We start from the raw sequence: 20,085 nt of genomic DNA on the forward strand, positions 1-20,085 counted from the left end.
TTCCCTCCATGTAGATACAGTTCCATTGAGGACTACATGTTGAGTGAGATTGGTCAGCCAGTTATGAATCCATCTGGAGGCGATGCTATCTAACCCATATTTTTGTATTTTATCAAGTAATAGCTTGTCGTCTACTTTAATCTGGGGTATGCAGTTGGTGCTTTTATATGTGTTAGGGAGACTGAGATGCAAAGGATTTGAAGGTGATAGCAAGGATAAAACATGGCTTCCTGTGTTGCCTTCTTTCTCTGAAGAGCACCAAATTATCATTGCTTTGGGACATGCAGATTCATTCATTCATATAGAATGAACAGAAAGCCATCAACACTGAAATACAGGTGACAAAACTGGTTCCAATTCAGGCCAGGCTACCATATTAACCAGAGTTGTAGAAAGCAAAAACAAGAAATAAAGATAACATTGTATTTAAACCAACTCCTGTTCAACATGAAGAAAGGAGCTCCTAACAGTTAAGATCTGTGTAGTTTAATGGTCCCAGTATTGCCTTCCCATCATCTTTTTGTTTCTAACTTGAGCTTGCAGTCCAAGTTACAGTCCTAGATGCAACCCTCACCACCAGGGAAGCCTTCCCCTTGTAATACGCCCTATACTAGGGGGGCGTCTTTGGTCCTCAAAGAGGCCCCAGTGCCTACTCCACAATCACCATGGTAACCTAGGCACCGGTTCAGAGGATGGAGAAGGCCGCACCCTACCCTTCAAGGCCTGTTCCTCTGGTTGGCGCTGAGCCTATCGGGAATCGTAGTTCTCTGCTGCTCAGGGCCCCGCCCCCTCAGAGGCAAGGGAAGAGCTGCCATTGGTCCAAGAGATAGAGGGAGGGCAGGATCCCTCCCTCCTCCTCCTCCTCCTCGCTCGGGGGGAAGCAGGTGAACGCGGGTGGCAGCTGGGCGAGGACGATCGGCGGCGGACAAGCGAGCCAGCGGGCGTTGGGAACAGTCACCGCAGGGTGAGTAGAACGGTGTCGAGGGGAGGCCGTCGGATTCCATCCCTCTCTGCAGACGCGGGAATTCGGGCGGGCGAACCAACCCGATCAATCAATCAACCGATGAAGAGTCTACCTGGAAAAAGGCATCTGCGGGCTTAGTTAAAAGATAGCGGAGCCGCGGAGAGGGAGCCGCGCGGTCCCCTCGACGCCTTGCGGGAGCTGCCTCGGGGGGCTGCTTTCTCCGCGGGGCGGACGATGGGGGTGATGAGCCGGGGCGTGTCTTCCCCCTTTGTCTCGGGGTTTGGGAGCAGAAGCTGCTGCCCGTCGCAGCCCAGGAGCAGCATCGATCGCCTGTAGGAGAAGGGCGGCTGGCTGCGCGCGGGGAGGCGTGGGATGCTTTGCACCTGTACGCACCCTCCCTTCTCCTCCCCCCCTCCCCGGTGCTTAGTTTGCCTCCCGGCGAGTTGGCTGGCTGAGGCCGCGGGCGATTGGCGGGAAGGGTGTAGCCGGGGGTCTGCGCCCGGCCTTGGCACAGGAGCCTTGCTCGGACGCCTCCCTCTCCCTTTGGGATGCTCCTGGAGGCGCCCGCTCTTTGTGCGCCTGCGGCGAGGAGAGGCGAAGAGGGCGACGGTGGGGCCTTTGTCTGCGCGCGCTGGACTAGTCGCTGCCCTTTCTCGGGGGACGCGCAAGAAGAAGGGCGGGGCGGCGGCTCCGGCTCTTTCGGTCTGGTGATGGTGGGGGTGGGTTGCCTACTGACAATGGCTTCCTCACTGGGAATTGGCGCAGGGCTGGGCTTTTGTCGGGCTTCGCCGACCTCCCCTTTCCAGTGCAGCTCCAGCTTGGTAGACTCGGCCTTCCAGCGCCTGTCTAGACTTGGTGACCCTCCTGTTTCCCAGCAGGGAAACTGAGGCAGCAGGTGGAAGGGTCCTTTCCCAGCTTCCCAGTGGAGAGAAAGGCTATGGATTTAGCAATGGGAGGGGGAGTTTCTGGGCAGCTTCTGTAAAGAGAAAAGGGAATGGGGCAGACCCATTGAAAAGTTGCTATTAGTAATTCTTTGCCTTAGTGGTTGGATTTGTATAACCCTTCAGGCTAAAAGTAAAGGAGGCTGGCTTGTTTGTGGCTCAGCATTTTCAGCATTCAGTCGTAGCCTTGGCCTGTTGTGTCATGTCATTGTATGGTTTATTTATTTGCGCATAACAGCTTCTGGGAAGGTAAGCACATTTTATAATCTAGCTCCAAAGTTTAATGTATAGTACTAACCTAAGTAATTTATAAGATTTGGGAAAGATGATGCACACAGATTGCTTTTCTAGAAGAGATGCCTCTGAGCCATATCTAAAAAAAACAAAGGTTGTAGTTAGTATCTGCTTCTGTGCCACCAGTACATGTTGAAAGAGTAGCCAAGAACCTCCAATGATGCCTGTTTCTAATAATGAAGATTTCACTCAACCTGCCTTTTGTGTTCTATTCTGCTTTGAGTTATAGAATTCCATCCATCCCATACGAGCCATTTTGTCTTAGAATGCCTGAAGTGCTCAAGTCCTGCTTAGGACTGTTCTGGGAGGCTTCTCATTGATTTACTAGTCCATTATAAACCATATAGTAGTTAAAAGTAATCTCCCTGGAAAAAGAATGCTTGACCTGATGGAAAGGTCACTCCATGAGTCTTGTACTCATTCAGACATGAAGTGTAAGTAGAGGAACCTTTAGGGAAAAGAGATATGTTTGATTAGTGGATTTAGGGGGGGGGAAGGTGTGCCCTGCCTTTTAAAAACCAGAAACAATCAGATTCCTATGCTGAATTCATCTCTATGCAATATACTGAACAAGGACAGGTATTTTGCATTTTGTTCCTTCTCACAACTTTCTCTATGCCTGATTTTTCTTTATATCTAATACAATTAAAGCTAAGTGGGACATCCATGCAATTAGGCTAGAAGATACAATAGGTGCAGCCTTTTCTCTGTCACATTGCTTTCTCCCTGACATCTATCAAGGGAGTTACTGATTGCCCAGTCTGGACTCTTTGGAGAAGAAAAGCCCACCTAAATCTTTGCATTAAACTAAGCATTGATTCTTGATTAACAGAATACATTTTGCGTGCAAATAGCCTTGGAGTTGTTTCCTCCTTTTTTTAGAGAGAAATTCTTTCTCTCAGCATGTTTACTCAGAAATAAAACTTACAAGAGTCAATGGAATTTAATTTCCTAACAATATACTAGACTTTCAATATTACGAACTGTTTCTGTACTCAGATGGATGTGGAAAAATGTTTTTCTGATAATGCATTGGGAACAAGCAGGTTTATGTAAGTGTTTGTCTTGAGCAATGTTCTGTTGAACAAAAACTGGTATACAAATAAAGTTTTTGTTACCCTGGCCTAAGGCTTAGAAAAATCTTTTTTCCCATAGAGCCTGAGATTGGTGCTCGGGAATTATTTCAACACATACACAAACGCACACATAGCTTGCTTTCTCCTTTTGGGCTGTTCAGTTATTCCTCTTGCAGAAGACTTGAGGCCCTCTGAACCTGTTATCCTTTAGATTCCTGATCTCCATCCTCCTCCTTAAATATGACCAATAATTATGAATGGGGAAAAAATATGCACCAGAGTTGGAACTTGCCTAGGAAAGTTGGGTCTGTTGATGGGGCATGGCAGCAGCTGCCTTTAGTCAGGTTGCTGTGACACAAACAATAGTTGTTTAATTACTGCTTCTATAGTCTAATTAAAACACAGTGCTGCTCTGTGTGCAGAAGTCCCTCTGCAAATAAACTAACCCCTCTCCCCATACACTTCCAAGTAGAGGCTTGGCCTTATGTTCCGGAGCTGATTTCACAGACCTGCAGATTTAACTCATCAGATTTTTAGTAACTAGACTGGGTATCTTTATATTCAAGTATTATATCCGTTTTATTCCTGTAGCAGGCCTGGAAGTTAGACAAGGATTAATATCCTCATATATCAAGTGGGGCTAAAAGAAGAAATGACTTGCCTATGATTCTGTAGAGAATTTGTGACTGAGTGGGGCTCGAACCAGGAGCTGCCTGGCTCTTCATTGTTGTGCTATGCACATTTGGTTGTTGTAACAGAGCTGCAAGTTGTGAAGGGAACCTCTAATTATATGCTGCAGCTGTTCAAGACAATAAAATGTCTTGAGCTGGCCTGATATCCAGAGTCATGAAGGGATTTCTTCATTGCATGGATGAGTGGGTCCCTGCATTGTTGTAAGAGAAACATTCTCCTCCTGGTATATGGTCAACACCATATAGTAGCCTTGTAACTAAGGCATTACTATTGTTCTACTTCCTCAAGGATAAATTTGAATGAAAGAGCCCTGTCCTTTGGAGAAATGGGAGAAAAATTAAGGTGTTTTTTTAAAAAAAATCATAAACCCAATTTTACAAACTGCTAACAGAAAAGCAGTTCGAATCCCTAGTGCTGCATAACGGGGTGAGCTCCCGTTACTTGTCTCAGCTTCTGCCAACCTAGAAGTTCGAAAGCACGTAAAAAATGCAAGTAAGAAAAATAGGGACCACCTTTGGTGGGAAGGTAACAGTGTTCTGTGCACCTTTGGCATTTAGTCATGCCAGCCACATGACCACAGAGACATCTTTGGACAGCGCTGGCTCTTCGGCTTTGAAATGGAGATGAGCACCACCCCCTAGAGTCAGGAACGACTAGCACATATGTGCAAGGGGAACCTTTACATTTACCTTAACAGAAACAATGTGAACATGACTGTAAGCCCAAGTTCAATCTTTATGAAGCCTCAATCAAACCTGATTGAAATGCGTCAAGCTATTTCTCTACAGGAGGAGTACCAAAGTTCCTACGTTACTTGCAGTTCTACTGCTGGTCATGCATATATAATGATACGTATATCTCTCTCTTAGGAGAAAATATACCCTCCTTCTATTCTTGCAAGGGTGACCATCACTTTTTTCAGATGGAAGCTAAAGCTCTGTGTTACTTGGTTCCATCTAAATGCAGAGTGGTCAATCTGTCTGTCTCTGCATCAGATATCCTGTATTTGGCCTATTCCTTGCTTTCGGCATTAGTTTCTTTTTTCTTTTTTGCTAAGTGTGCCTTCATGTTATATTGGGTTTGCCTTTCCTACCTACCAGTTCAGAGGTGGTTCCAGGATTCATTGGAGAACTTAGGGGTTTAATCAATGCTTCCTGACTGAGGAGAGAGAGGTTGAAGATGGCAAGGGGTTAATCCTCCCTGAATGTAGCAACAATGCAAAAATAAAATGCCACTATGTGACACTTTGACTTAGTTAACATTATGCATTACATTATGCTATGAAGATGAAGGAGTGGGAAAAGGAAGGGATGCCAAAATAGGATAATTATTATTTACTAAACATATATATCACTCAATGGCTCTGGGTGATTTACAAGTAAAAACATTGAAAACAAGAAGAATATAAAACTGAACAATAGAGAATGGCAAAGATAACAAAAAAATGGGCAGGAATGAAAAAGAAATTAACCTACCCAATCAAAAGGGGTTTCACTTATCCTCACTAAAGGCAAAGAGTAGGAAAAAGAAAGAGCAAGTGGGAAAAAAGGCAATAATACGATATGTGTGCATTAATCAGAATTCATATTCTGGACTTATGCAATAAATTGAATCCCATATTGACCATATTGATTAGATTCATAAAATTCATTAGGCTAAAATGTGGCTGTCTAATTTGTGGCTCAGTACATTGTATTAAATCTTAGCAAGAGGCAGCACCTGGGAATATTTGACAGGTAGTTTTGTGCTATTCAGCTCACTAAGGTTCCTGGCAGTGCTCCAATTTTTCTCAATTTGGAGGGAAGCCAGTATTAGATGGGTAGTCTGAAAAGTTGAAAATCATCCCAAAAGAAGATGACCAATGACTTTCAATATTTTTGCCAAGAAAATGTTCATTACCTCATTTATTTAACTTTTATATACCAAAATAGTATGACTCATGTTGGTTTACAACCATTAAAAAAATTAAAGAAAACAAAACAATGTATGAATGTGTCTACAGACTCAAGTTTGACTTGAAGGATATTTTACTTTTGTTTTTAAAGCTATGGTTTCTTCAGTTTTGTGCAATCTTGGAGCTTGCAGATCTTCTGCAATTAGAATTTGAATTAGTGTGGCTGAATTTCAGATTAAGAAAAATCCCATCAAACTGAATTGGAACTGGGTTGAGTGGGTTGACATTCTCTTCATCCGGGTCACCAGTTGTAATTTAGCAATGTGGAAAATGCTGCCTTCTGGTAAGTTCTGTGATTCTTTGGTTAAGATCTTTTGATCATATATGACTGCTGCAAGAAGCAAACTCCTAGCATGGCTATATACAGCTAGATGGTAGAGATCACTGAATAGAAAAGCATAGATCTGTTGGTGATCTAGATCAGGGGTGTGAAACTCAAGGCCCATGGGGTGCTTAGATCTGGCCCATGGGGCCACCCTGGAAACAGCAAAAGACCAGCCTGCAGTGCCTCTGCCAGTGAAAATGGAGCTGGGGAGGCGCGCATGGCACTCCTGAGTTCTGTTTTTGCTGGCAGAGGGCTGCAGGAGGCCGTCACAGCTGAAAACGGATGTTGAGATGGCCACGCCCACCCTGGTCACACACCCTTGGCCCCCTGAGGTCAAACACAACCCTGATGTGGCCCTCAATGAAATTGAGTTTGAAGCCCTTAATCTAGATGATTCCTTAGCTATGGCTGTTTACTCTGCGTAACTTCTTTTTCATGGTTTCTCTTGTTGGAAAAAAGAGTAAAGGCATTGATGGTAAAGGAATTCATTTTTCGACATTATTCCAGTTCATATTGTAACATAAAAATAGTTTAAATAGTCCAGACTGATTTATTGCAGAAAGATTCGTGTCACTTTTTAAATAATTGATGCTTAATTCTGAGGAATTGAACATGATGTGATATATAACAGAATTATATTCCGAAGCATGCAGCTTGCTTGAGGTAATTCAGAGCTTCCTAAATGCACCTAGTCATTCTAGACTAGAGTGTCTAAAGATAATGATTTATTTCATGCATTTGTCAAAGAATAAAGAGTTACAGATTTCAATATATAAATGTGTAAAACAGGCACAATTGAAACAATTCTATCCCATCCTGAAAAAAAGGTTAAAATATTAGATAGATACAGAGACAACTTGCAGCTGGCTTCTAAACTATTTAGCCCTACAATCTATTTTTTTAAAAAGTGGAGTAAATATTAAAAATTCAGTTGCCAAGTTTTGCTTTTTTTTAAGCAGATATTCCTGCCTTAACAAGATAGGTTTAAGTCATTCTATGTGATGCATTTGAATGTGTGCGCGCGTAAGAAAATGCATATAAAGATTTTAAAAATAAGGAAGTCCCACTGTATTGAAAGCAAAATAGTAATGGATTGGAGCTTGAAAATTTAAATAGTAACCATTTATGTAGAACTTGAAAGTGTTAAAACTATTTAGAAGTATATTTTTCAGTTTCTTAATTCTGTAAGATCACATAAATAATCCTCCTGGGAGTTAGAGTATTTTTTTAATGTACACATAATGAATGTTTTGCTTTAAACACATTCTTGTATATATAAGACATGGATCTGGTGCCTTCTTGATCTTGATCTAGTCATCATGCTACTTTATTTGAGTTTGGAATGCCTTATGAGGAAAATGGAAAGTTTTCCTCATATGTTTTAAACATGATAACCAACAGTTTGTTTGGACCTCAAAGCCCATTAGTAACTTGCGTAATGACTTTAAAATTGGTGTTATCCTACAATGGTTCCAATAGTATGACCTTATTTAGAAGAAAACATGATTAATAATGGCAGAGTAGAGACTTCACAAAGCAATGGTTATGCAGAAGGCAACTGGGTTTTTTTCTAATTTCTTAATATGGAAGCTGGAACATTTATTAAATAAAAGTTTTAAATAGATTTCAAAGACCAGAAAAATAAAATGTAATACAAATATTCTTTCTCTTTGTATCCTCTCTAGTTTAGAATTGATGAACTAATGTGATCCAATAGTGCATAATTATCAACAAATGGAATTGTTGTTGCTAATAACTTAAGATAGAACAACATTTGACATTAAATGCATATTTTATCCAGGGTTCATGTATTTTTAATGCAACACGCTTTGTTGGAAACTCATGCAAATTATGTCTGACCAATGGAAGTTTTAACCTTTTCTCTGCCATCCTATAAATTCCTTTCATATACATATCAATGTTGCTGTTATGTTTTGGAATAATTTTTTTTGTAAGTAGCATGTATCTCTTTCAGGATTGAAGAAATGGGAACAATTCAGGGGTCAAATGCTCCTGGCTCCTGGTCATCCGATCCGGTAGTGATGGCGGCGGATGGTTCGGAGAACTGGTAGCAAAAATCCCTGCGAGCCCCTGCCCCCCATGCCCAACTGAGCCGCACGATCATCAGAGGCTTTTTTTTAACTTTTAAAAGCATTTTTTCTACAATCTCTTCCGACGAAAAAATGCTTTTAAAAGTTAAAAAAAAAGCCTCTGATGATTGCGGGGCTCAGCTGGGATCCTCAGAGGCTTTTCAAAGCATTTTTTTCTGCAACCTCTTGGCTGAAGAGGTAGTAAAAAAAATGCTTTGAAAAGTCTCTGACGATCCCAGCTGAGTTGCCTGATCGGCAGAGAGGTATTTTTTAAAAAATAGCTCTCTGCCGATCAGGCAACTCAGCTGGGATCGTCAGAGAGGTAAAATACCTCTCTGACGATCCCAGCTGAGTTGCCTGATCGGCAGAGGCTTTTCAAAGCATTAGAAAAAATGCTTTGAAAAGTTAAAAAAAAAAAAAGTTGGCCATGCCCACCCAGTCACATTACCCCCCCAAGCCACGCCCACAGAACTGGTAGTAACAAATTTTACATTTCACCCGTGGAACAATTAGTTATTCTTTCTTTACAGGTCCAGTCCCAATTCTGTTTAGGTCTTTTTATAGTATTTGTTTGCATTAAAATAGTCAACATAATATATAATAGGTATAATAATAAGGAAGATGGGAAGAAAAGGAGAAGTTGATTATTTTAACTCAATGATGCATCTAATTTGATGTCTGTTGTGAACTTTGGTTATCTGCAATAATAAACTAGCTAACTATTTAAACTACAGATCTACTAAAGGCTATAGTAGCTGAATGGAGTGTCCATGCATAATAGGTGTACTCCATTAAGTGAGCATGTTCTGATGACTTAAAAACACTACAAAGCTTTGTGATATCTGTTAAGGATCATATTTGGAAACCACAATTTACATCAGTCCATGGAAGGTGTGGAATGGTGCAATGGGATTGTTAAGGATTTGTTAGGTTTAAGTTACCTTATTGTCCTTATAGAACTTCCCCAGTCCATGAAGACAAAACCCAAACAGCCATTCCAGAGGGGTTCTAGGGGTCATAAAAGTGGTTCTGTTAGGCTTCATGAGCCCCTCTGGTATATTTTTTTCTCATTTGTTTTAAATATAAATTGATAAGGATTAACAAAAGGGAGAAATTGTTACTACCCTTTCCTGCTCTGTTCTATGCTGCTGTTAGTGAGTTTCAGAGGCATTTGACTCACTGTTGACAGAAACCAAGAATCTGGCGATTGCTGGTTCTCCCCTTTCTTAAAATTGCCTTTCATTTTTATTAAAGAGAAGGTTGTTGCTTAAAGCAACCACTACCAGTGGAACTGTGGACTTGTGACCCTTTTGGACTGGAGGTTTCATACAACATTCAAATATTTGGTTATTAAGCACTAAGAATATGCATGTGCAGATGATATAACTAATACATTTGTTCAGTTTTTAAGTAAGCATTTTCTTGTGGAGCCTTCTGAGATAATTTTTTGGTAATGATAGTTTCCAAAACTTCTATATTTTCACATCTCCAGTACTGTGTTGGGAAACAAATATTATCTATTTAAGTATAGTTCATGTTTAATTAATCTATGTATGAAATTTTGTATTTTGGGTTTTTTTCTTTTCTTTTTTAAGATAGGCAAGAGTTTTAGTTCAGGTTTTTGAATATGGAAGAACCCTAGCTCAATGCTTGATGTCTGGGTTCAAGCCCCAAATGTATAACTGGTAATGGAAAATAATGAGCTGAAGTCATCAAGGCAAACCACTCTGGACTAGAAGAACTAGCAGCCCAATTTAATTTAGGATATCTGATGAAACTTGGATTTAATTTCCTGCCTTTCTTTTACCAAGGGACTGTTTTGTTTTGTTTTGTGATTGCTGTAATGGGAGGAATTTGGGATTGTCAAAAGAGCTCCAGAATTTGGGACTGTCTAAGGACTGATCCTTGATGAAAAAGATGCAGCAATGGAGTATTGCTGCTTTCGATGAATCACAGAAATTTAGGATGTATTGAAATTGAATTTGTCACATGGTTTGTTTTCTATAAGCTTCTCAGAGATTGCAGAAATTAACTTGGTTTTAATTAAATGGGCTAATTTGCATTATGTATTTATTTACTTATTTCCTTATGTATATATTTCCCATTTTTAGGAATTGAATAGGTTTCCCTATTCTACTTAGATGTCTGCAAATCACTGGGATTGCCTGGTCTCACTTTTGTAGCCAGAATAATAGCACTGAGTGTTCTATTTTCAGAGATGTTTTGCTAAATCGTATTGTATTTTTTTTTATTTTTAATTTAGTATAATGAGTAAACCCAGCAATTAGGAATGGCTTTATGCAAATGAAGCGATTCTGTTTGTTTCATTAAATCATGACTTAGCATAGGATCCCTCATTCTTTTTGATGAGTTACCACATTTGGGATTTTGATGGTATATTATAGACATTATGGTTGCTGTGGCGGAGATTGCCCGTTTACAGAATGGCTGCCATGTGGCATGCCCAGTTAGAACAGAGACAATATGTCACCAAAAGAAAAGTCTAGAGACACTTGAGTGATATTTGAAGGCTAATGCCAGCCCTAGTGTGATATTTGAACATTGAGAGATCAGCAACTGGCCATGAATAATTTATTTATTGATTTCTAAAAATAATGTGCCCATCATTGTTGCGTTTTTCCTATCTTTGTATTCCAGTGTTGTGACTTGCAGGTTTTGATCTGACATTGTCAGTGTTAACTTTTGAAATACTTCAGGTACATTATGCTCAGGGGTGGGTTCTAAATTTTTTTACTACCGGTTCTGTGGGCGTGGCTTATTTTGTGGATGTGGCTTGGAGGTCATGTGACTAGGTGGGCGTGGCTAGCTGGTCAGAGTCATTTCTGGAAGGTCCTCGCACTTACAACCAGTCCTCGCACTTACGACCCGACTCATTTGTTTGCTTTTAACACTGATCAGCTGGAGGACGGCCCTTTGAAGCCCCGCGGCAAGAGTTTAAACAGTTTTTTTCCCTCTAGTCATCAGCTGGGACTCAGGAGGCAGCAATAGATTGGGGGTGGGACCAAATAAAAGGTAAGAATAACGTGGGTGGGTGGGAGGGCGGGGGGGGAGAACCGGTTCGGTGATGTCATATCATCACCGCTACCGGCTCGGCCGAACCGGACCGAACCGGGAGGAACCCACCACTGATTATGCTGCTGCCTATCACTTTCTCAGTGTCTTGATTTTGTTTTCTAAACAGTTCATTAGCCCCTTTTTCTAAATATACTTAGCCTCTCAGGGATAAAGAAAGATTTTCTGCAGCCAAACTATGCCACATATTTCTTAGCTCTTGAAATTGAGTTTTCCTGTTCTATTTAGATGTTTAGAAATGAGGGGGCTTATATATTACCGTCTGCGCCTCTTGTTCCTTTACCAGTTTCATGGTTTTGTGCATTCCCCAGGAGTGACAGCAAACCTACAAGGATGGTTCTAGAAGATGGTGACTGGAGACCACTTTTGACTTGTGTACTCTTACGTCTTATACCAAATGTGGCTTCCTTGACAGCTTTGGAAAATTAAACCCATAGTTTGCCCTAGAAATGCAGAAGTCTCTAAAAGAGGCCACAGATGTACAGCTCCTTTGCCTACCTTCAGATCTCTGTAATGATCCTTGTCTTCAACAAGCTGTCAACATTCACTACATGGACTTCAAAACAAAGAGCTGTATAAAAAATCAACTGCTGTCATTGCTTGGAATCTTTTCAAACCCCTTTGCTCATTAAGCTTTCACTAACGGCTCCTGTCAAAAAAAAAAGAGAGAAGACACCAAAACAAAACCTGCTTTCATCTCCGTGCTGCAATGCACCAGTCATTATTGAAAATTGCTGGCACTTTTGTGAAAGAGAAATAACTGGTGTCTGATTTTTGCTGGCATGTTTTAATGGATGGATTCTCTCTGTGTTTCATATATGCTATTAGTAGAAATCTGTAGGATGCCCTCCTTCTGCCTCTAAATCCCAGCACCAAACTGGTCAAGCATCTCTGCTTTACTTCGACTGTAAAATGTTTATGTCTGTTTTGTGCTTCATTGAGGATAAAAACTCTCCTCCTTTCCTGTCTCCAGTTCATTTGGGCGAGGGGGTCTGATGTATTCTGTTCCAATTCAGGTATTTATGAACTCACACAATCCCTCATGGACCTGTGCCATCCCAGAAATGCTTTTTAATTGCTTTGCACGTGTAAAGCTTGAATGTTAGGAAGAAACGCTGTTGGCTGTGTTTACTTATCGCTCTTTAAGCTGTAATGTGATTCATTTGTTTTCGCTTATTGCAAGTACAGTATCCGTCTGATCCAGGGGTGGGCTTCAAAAATTTTAGCAAGGGGTTCTCTGCCCGGTTTCTGGATAGGTGTGGCCATGATGGGCATGGCCTAGTTGGCCTCCTGCACCATGGCGGGGGGGGGGGCATTTTTGCCCTCCCCAGGCTCCAGAGGCTTTTCTCGAGCCTCTGGGAGGGCGAAAACAGCCTCCCCAGGTTCCGGAGGCTCTTCCCGAACTTCTGGTAAGCCTGTTTTTTGCTCTCCCCGAGCCTCCGCACATGCCCTGCACTTACCTGCATCCAAAATGGACCGTGTGGGGACTCCTCGGAGGGGTGGGGCAGGGTGAGCGGGGCCAGCCAGGAGTGGGATTTGGGGGTTCTCCGAACTGCACAGAATCTTAGCTAGAGGTTCTCCCGAACCCCTGCAAACCCCCAGCAGCCACCCCTGGTCTGATCTCTCGGGTCCTGATGAAAGCATATCCAGTTTTGGCTTTGTCCCACTGAAATGGATCTCCTTTTGTGGAAATATCTTTCAAAAGTTAATATTTGGAACGAAGAAAAACCATATCTAGATGATCTAGTTCACGTGTCAAACCCGGCGCATCACGTTGCCGTCATGTGACGTGTCACGATTTTTTCCTTTGCGGAGCTGGGGTGGGCATGGCCTGTGCATGACACATCTGGCCTATGGGCCACCAGTTTGACACTCCTGAGGTTGTATTCAGAGGTATAGATAATGGCTTGTCTTGTGCAATTGTAGTATGATCATGGGTATTGTGTATTTTGGGAGAGTTTAGTTGCAAATGTACAAAGGTGCAAAGGGCCTGAAGAAGTTGGGGTGAAGCACCTTTTTAAAAAGCATCCGTAGAGGGAGAAATTAAATATAAATAAACTGGTCCCCATGCTCTGTATCACTTTTTTGGGGGAGGAAATGTCTAACTTTATTTCAGTGGGTCTAGTGCCCAGGCACAAGAAGGAGGAGTTCCCACTCAGATATTGCACAGCTGACCCCCCAGCTGAATCTAGTCTTGGGACTGAGGGAGAGGGACCAATTTGCACTCATAAACTCCTGCTCTTTTAGTCTAAAACTGCATCTAGGGTCCATGCAATAGGCTTAGTAACTTTGCAAATGATGTTAGAGAATCATTTTCATTTTCTTACTGTCTTAAAGATGTCCTTAAATGTGTTAGGTGCTAGAATAGGCTCAGAAGAAAAAACCCTCTGGGTTTTGATAGGGTGAAATAAATAACAGTGGGCAGCAGAAGGGAGCGTGAACAATAGAGATGGGACAAAGGGGATAGTGGGGATTTTTTTCATTTGAGGACACAAAGGCTTCTCTGTGTTGTCGGGATTTTTCATCATCTCATTGCTGCTTCTCTCCCTGGGGAGAAGAAAAACTGGCATTTATTAGTCCCAAGCTGCTACAAGGAAACATTTGGTGCCACCTGTGTACTAAATAATCCTTGGGCTGTGGGCTTGGGTCTTCTTAACACATTTTTAAAACTGAAAGTGGGAGGGGAATCTAGCAACAGCGAGTGGCAAGAAGAAGCAGGCAAGTATGGAAGTTGAGGATACAAACATTTAGAGGAATGAATCCTGAAAGAGGGAAAGGAAATGTCAATGTGGCTTGGGATATAGGCACATTTAATACAAAAGAGAATAGGCAAATCAGAGGACCCAGTACTAATATGCCAAAAGTCAGTTCAACAGTCTTTCATAATTTCTGGAAGTAATTCCATTCCATGGATATATATTTTTTTTCCCTCCAAGAGATTCTGCAAATTCTGCAGTTCAATTTACTTGATGAGAATTTTTCAAACCTGAATGTTTGCAGCAATTTGGTGCAACTTCAGTTGGTCAAATACTGTAATGATATTGCTTCTAGTGGGTTTTTTTTTCTTTTTAAAAAACAGGTACCTGCTTTACTCCAAATCAAATACTTTGGAGTAATAAGGAACCCAGGATTGTCTTTTTAACTGATAGCTCTGTAGAGTCTCATGAGTCCTTCCTGCTATCCTTGTTCTAATTCTTTTATTAGAGGAGTTTCTAGACTTGATGATGTGTAGCAGAGGTGGGTTTCAGCAGGTTCTGACCAGTTCTGGAGAACCGGTAGTGGAAATTTTGAGTAGTTCAGAGAACCGGTAGTAAAAATTCTGACTGGCCCTGCCTCCATCTATTCTCTGCCTCCCAAGTCCCAGCTGATCGGGAGGAAATGGGGATTTTGCAGTAACCTTCCCCTGGATTGGGGAGGGAATGGAGATTTTACAGTATCCTTCCCGTGGAGTGGGGTGGGAATGCAGATTTTACAGTATCCTTCCCCTGCCACACCCACCAAGCCACATCCACCAAGCTATGCCACGCCCACCAAGCCACACTCACAGAACCGGTAGTAAAAAAATTTGAAACCCACCACTGATGTGTAGGTGATGTTTAGTGGCCTTGCAGAGGAAGAAGAGCTGGATAAGATGGCCGAGTGCGGGGTGTTTTTTATTTTGCATAATTCTTCCATCACTTTAAGCAAAAGGAAAATAATTCATTTCTGAATTTCTCAGGATTTGATCCATAATCTTCTAGTGTCCTGGCGAGGAAGCTTCAGTTTTCTATTCCAGAGGGGATAATCCTTTTTAAGGTTGTTGTTAGATAATTACACTTTGCACAGCTTGGTCCTGTGTATGTGTCAGTCTTCCAAGATGGCCACTACACAAAATCTGGGTTTTCTTCCTCCCTCAGTTGTTGCTCTGATGTGTTCAGCTGCTATGAGAAGAGACAAAGTTATAGCTGCAGTTTTATAACTGCAAACTCACAGCTGTTGACTGCAGTTGTTCTGCAGCATTTCTCTCCAATGACGGTACAAAATCCACCTTAAGTCATTGATTTTATGGGTATGGAGGTGGGATAAAATTCATTGGGCTGTTTTATGGGCTGCAGGGTTTAACCATTTGAATGGGGTAGGAAGAATTATGTTTAATTCAGCTCTAAACTTCATGTACTTGTGTATAGCTTTCCATAGCTGCAAATCTCAAAACCATATTCTTTGCCATAAGCCAAGCAAATAAATTGTCTCCTCTGTAGAGTGCCCCTTGGTCTGCTTGCTTTGCCTTTTTTGCCCTATTTTATCATTAGATACCCTTCCTGCAATATTCTGGCACTCTGTTTAGAGTCCACAGAGTTCTGTATTGTGTATGACTGAATGGTGCCGAAAGGTGAATAAACAGACCTTATGGCTAGAAGCTTGGTCAAACTGTTTTTTCCCCCAATCATCTCTAGTTCTACTTTTTCAAGCGGTTGTATCCGTTAGTATCGTTGAGCTGAAGTGCTTCTGAAACCTTGAGATCTGGTTGTTGAATAACTGATTGGCCCTATTATGTCTTGCTACAGCTTTTCCAGCAGTTCTGAAACTGACTGTGACAAGCAGGAGGACTGCTTTCCTTGAGTGGTTTCAGTCTCATTGTGTGGATTTTGTCTATATCCAGCAACCCTTCTTAAGTATTCTGGTGCTGTCTTTCACCTGATGAAAACCACATGCTTTCTCCTTGTTCCCCACTAGCAGCTCCAATGAAACTGCATGGCTGTAGAATTATCACAGGAGTCATTGTAGCCATTGGACTCTGGTAAGGTAAAGGTAAAGATTTCCCTCGCACAAAAAGGCTAGTCGTTCCCAACTTTAGGGGGCGGTGCTCATCTCTGTTTCTAAGCCAAAGAGCCAGCGCTGTCTGATGACAATTCCGTGGGTCATGTGGCCAGCATGACTAAACGCCCTAGACGCATGGAACGCTGTTACCTTCCCACCAAGGTGGTCCCTAATTTTCTACTTGCATTTTTACATGCTTTCGAACTGCTAGGTTGGCAGAAGCTGGGGCAAGTAATGGGAGCTCACCCCGTTACGCGGCACTAGGGATTCAAACTGCCGAACTGCCAACCTTTCTGATCGACAAGCTCAGCGTCTTAGCCACTGAGCCACTGGTATCTCTCCCTTTTTGGGGCTATCATGAATATATTTGCCCACACAAACAAAACATTAGCTTGTATTTAGAATAACACTGATCCCTCTCCCCCTCCCTCTCTCATACTGTACATACACATGAACAAAGTTTTTTTTTCAAACTCAAGAATATATTTCTCCCACTGAAGGATGGCTTCCTAAGATGTTATAGAAGTTCCTTTGTCCTTTAAAAGTAATGAATTGAGCTTCAATGTGGTTTGTTTATTTATATTTTAAAGAAATGTGATAAAAAAATATTAAGGATCATACTGAATCAAAATGAATGTCTTCCTAGTTCGAGCATTCTACAAGGAGGAATACTGCAACAAACTGATACCATGAAACCTGCTGTGTTTGATTCCAGAAATATATGCCAAAATAAATAGTAGTTATTGGAAACCTTGTTATCTATGAATTTATCTCATCTCTTTTTTAAGTTACTCAAGTTGGGTTGTCACTAAAACTTGCAGGAGTAGATTTCCTAATTGAATTGTGCCATTTGAGAAGATTATTTTCAGTCCTAACTTATTTTCCCATTTGCCTTCAGTGAATGATACCATCTTTTACTATTATCAATTTTTCTGCTTAATTTTATGCATTTGTCACATTTGCATATTTGTCCTTTTTTCTAAGCTAAGAAGCCCCAAATGTTGTCATTTCACTCCAAATAAATTATCTAACCCTTCCTTTGGTGATGGTGGTTGCCTTTTCTTGTACATTTTTCACCTCTGTTTTTAAGGGACTGTAACTAGAATCGTGCATAATAGAGTATTTCAACTGTGAGACTGCCCTGTCCCAATCTGCCTGTCAGCTGTGAGTTGGGCAAAAAAGCCCACAACTATTTTCTCATGGGCCCAGAAATGGGGATCATATAGTTGTTGAGCTTATTTGCCCAACTCCCAGCTTTCAGAGAGTCCATATCTGTTCACTGAACACAACTTTATGCAGCACTGGCATAGTACTGTATGTCTGTATGTTTTCATAGCTCCTGTTGTCTGCGTCTGGAAACTCAGTATGTGGTAGCCATTCAGATGTCTCATTTTTGGAATCAGAATAGCGCTGAAGAACAAGAATGCATGAAAATCTTAGAGATGTCTAGACCAGTCAAAGTATGCAGGTGTAGTCATGCTTGATTACCTGGGAAGAGGGACAACATCCTTACGATTGTTAACCTAGCCACCTCTTTGTTAGATCTTTGATCCTTCTGACTATTGTAAAGGCTACTTAGGAAGTGACATGCAGGACAGTTGAGTCCATGCAGTGATACTGGCCTCCAAGAGAGGGGATAGTTCTACTGGCCTAGAAGTAGACAGTAGTGCACCCTTCCCTCATTGCTGGACCCAACCATCCTGGACAATTTTCATTGAATCACCAACTTAGGGAAGGAGGGCCTTTGGGCAGGTTCATCTTTTACACTAGTTGTACCCTTTCTTCAACCAGGAGGCTGTTTAGATGCACTCATGTCCTAGTTGCCTCACAATTGGACTACTGAAATGCACTGCCCATAGTATTGCCCTAGGAAACCATCTGGAAGCCATAGCTGGTTCAGAACTCAGTGGTGCAAGCAGTAACTGGCACTTCTTGTTATGCCCATTTACCATTGGTGCTTTGTGAGCTGCATTGACTGCCAGCAGGGTTCTGAATGAAGTTCAAGGTATTGGTTATTATTTTTAAAGCTTTTCATGCCTGGCTCTCACCTTTCAGGACCTGATATCTGAGGCACCATATATCTTCAGTTGTTTCTCCCACCTGGTACATTCAGGTATAATGGGTGCACTCCACTTCCCTCAATTCATCTTGGGAACTAAGGAAACATGTCTTCTCTGTTTCTTCCTCTGACCTCTGGAAAAGCATGCCCCCAAAATGAAGCACCCACTTTCCTGGGGTTCTGGAAGGCCTTTAAACTCAGCTCTGTTCCCAGCCTTGAGGATACTAGTATGCCTGACAAACATTGTACAGGTATCCTTGACTTACAACCACAATTTAGCCCAGCATTTCTGTTGCTAAGTGAAATATTTGCTACATGAATTCTGCCCCATTTTTCGATCTTTCTTGCCACAGTTGCTAAATGAATCATTGCAGTTGTTAAGTTAGTAACACGGTTTTTAAGTGTATCTGGCTTCCCCATTGACTTTGCTAGTCAGAAGGTCGCAAAAGGGGATCACATGATTCCAGGACACTACAGTCGCCATAAATATGAGTCAGTTGCCAAGCTTCTGAATTTGGATCACATGTTCATGGGGATGCTGCAATGGTTGTAATGGGAAAAATGGTCATTAATTACTTTTTTTCAGTGCTATTGTAACTTTGAACCAGGGGTGAAATGCTCCCGGTTCAGACTGGATCGCCTGATCCGGTAGCGATGGCGGCGGGTGGTTTGGAGAACCGGTAGCAAAAATCCCTGCGCCCCCCCCCCCGCATGCCCAGCTGAGCGGCACGATCATCAGAGGCTTTTTTTTTAACATTTAAAAGCATTTTTTCTACAACCTCTTCCGACGAAAAAATGCTTTTAAAAGTAAAAAAAAAAGCCTCTGATAATCTCGCGGCTCAGCTGGGATCGTCAGAGGTTTTTCAAAGCATTTTTTTCTGCAACCTCTTGGCTGAAGAGGTGGTAAAAAAAATGCTTTGAAAAGTCTCTGACGATCCCAGCTGAGTTGCCTGATCAGCAGAGAGGTATTTTTTAGAAAGCCTCTCTGACGATCCCAGCTGAATTGCCTGATCCAGAGGCTTTTCAAAGCATTAGAAAAAATGCTTTGAAAAGTAAAAAAAAAAAAGTTGGCCACGCCCACCCAGTCACATTACCCCACCACCACCAAGCCATGCCCACAGAACCGGTAGTAACAAATTTTACATTTCACCCCTGCTTTGAACGGGTCACTAAATGAACTGTTGTATGTCGAGGATTTTAATTGGATTTTTTAAAAATTGAAATGGTTGTTTTTGGCCTTGCTGCCTTATCTTTATGTTTTTAATTGTCTTTTAAGTATTGGATATTGTAAGCCAACCAACATCATCTGCAGTGGACAGCTGTAATAATTTATTAGTTGATTATATAATTATCAATAATTTATTATAATAAAAAGTAATAATTATCCACATGCTGGGTGCCATACCAAAAAGCCTTGGATGAATCTGTGCATTGATGAAATTTCCATCTGTCAATTACAAAAAGCCATATTGCTTGGATCTGCACATACACTATGCTGATACGTTATGACATCCCAGAGAAAAACTCGATGCAAATAAAGGCCAACACCAGCTAAAGAACTGACAGCTGTGATTTCACATTGTTGTGTATTATATTATTATTGTTGTTATTATCATCATCATCTCTTTTATTCATTAAACATGAAACTCAGTCAACTGAACATTTAAAAATGTGTCACAAATACGATTGACTGGTGCTAGTGGTTGATACAGGTTGCTGCCAGCATCCTAGGTATCAACCAAGTACCTTCTTAAAATATATGATGTTCCGAGTAGCGCAGTTTTTTGCAGTTTTTCTGG

General features: G+C 41.5%; 1 protein-coding gene across 3 annotated transcripts in view; it reads left to right on the plus strand.

The window, feature by feature from the left end:
• Window positions 1–792: 792 nt before the first annotated feature.
• Window positions 793–20,085, plus strand: part of DPYSL5 (dihydropyrimidinase like 5) — a 60,448-nt gene continuing 41,155 nt past the window's right edge. For 2 of the 3 annotated variants that reach the window (XM_034421163.3, XM_060693134.2), the window contains exon 1: window positions 793–964. The gene's annotated coding sequence lies outside the window, so the exon portion shown is untranslated. Of the gene's footprint in view, window positions 965–1,544; window positions 2,155–20,085 lie in introns of those variants that run through there. The other variant, XM_087883354.1, reaches the window with a different exon arrangement.

This window comes from Pantherophis guttatus, chromosome 1, assembly GCF_059756535.1.
Source record: "Pantherophis guttatus breed Tessera chromosome 1, ASM5975653v1, whole genome shotgun sequence".
In the NCBI taxonomy this organism is placed as follows: Eukaryota; Metazoa; Chordata; class Lepidosauria; order Squamata; family Colubridae; genus Pantherophis; species Pantherophis guttatus.